This window comes from Arachis ipaensis, chromosome B04 (genome assembly GCF_000816755.2).
Source record: "Arachis ipaensis cultivar K30076 chromosome B04, Araip1.1, whole genome shotgun sequence".
NCBI classification, from domain to species: Eukaryota; Viridiplantae; Streptophyta; class Magnoliopsida; order Fabales; family Fabaceae; genus Arachis; species Arachis ipaensis.
In genome coordinates, this window is record NC_029788.2 from 6,806,981 (window position 1) to 6,808,169 (window position 1,189).

The window sequence follows — 1,189 nt, forward strand, 5'->3', positions numbered from 1 at the left end:
TCAGTTGGAAAAATCACCCAACATTTAATTGTAATGTCTTGTGTAACCCTTTTCTAGGTTAGTTTGAGTATATTCAAAACGTGTTTCTCTTTTAGATGTTCAGTTTGATATTTCTTTCATTGAGAAATATTCCTTGTGTGTTAGTATTTGTTGACGTTCATGGATCCCTGCCTTTTGGTTAGAGCAGAGCTATATTATGATTATTATTCTGTAAGCCCTTATATGCTATCGTAAATCGTAATACTAACATGCGTGATTTAGGCTAAAATATTCTTCACGGTACATTTTTGTTTATGTTTAGAAATTAGAAATATATAACATTAAGAATTGGTTTTGGATATCTTCCAATATGCGAGTATTTCTCTAAAGATGTCATTGAGAAATATTCCTTGTGTGTTAGTATTTGTTGACGTTCATGGATCCCTGCCTTTTGGTTAGAGCAGAGCTATATTATGATTATTATTCTGTAAGCCCTTATATGCTATCGTAAATCGTAATACTAACATGCGTGATTTAGGCTAAAATATTCTTCACGGTACATTTTTGTTTATGTTTAGAAATTAGAAATATATAACATTAAGAATTGGTTTTGGATATCTTCCAATATGCGAGTATTTCTCTAAAGATGTTAATCTTGGTTGGAAAAATCACCCAACATTTAATTGTAATGTCTTGTGTAACCCTTTTCTAGGTTAGTTTGAGTATATTCAAAACGTGTTTCTCTTTTAGATGTTCAGTTTGATATTTCTTTCATTGAGAAATATTCCTTGTGTGTTAGTATTTGTTGACGTTCATGGATCCCTGCCTTTTGGTTAGAGCAGAGCTATATTATGATTATTATTCTGTAAGCCCTTATATGCTATCGTAAATCGTAATACTAACATGCGTGATTTAGGCTAAAATATTCTTCACGGTACATTTTTGTTTATGTTTAGAAATTAGAAATATATAACATTAAGAATTGGTTTTGGATATCTTCCAATATGCGAGTATTTCTCTAAAGATGTTAATCTTTGTTTAAAGAAATTGAGCTATAGGTAAGTTGCACATTAATATTCAGTTGAGTAACAAATGTTAATATCTTTTTTACATATTAGAATTTTGGTTTTGTTGAAGACGTTGATATCGGAATTTCTATCCAATATATATATAAATAATTGATGTATTTTTTTTTTTTAAAAGGTTTAAA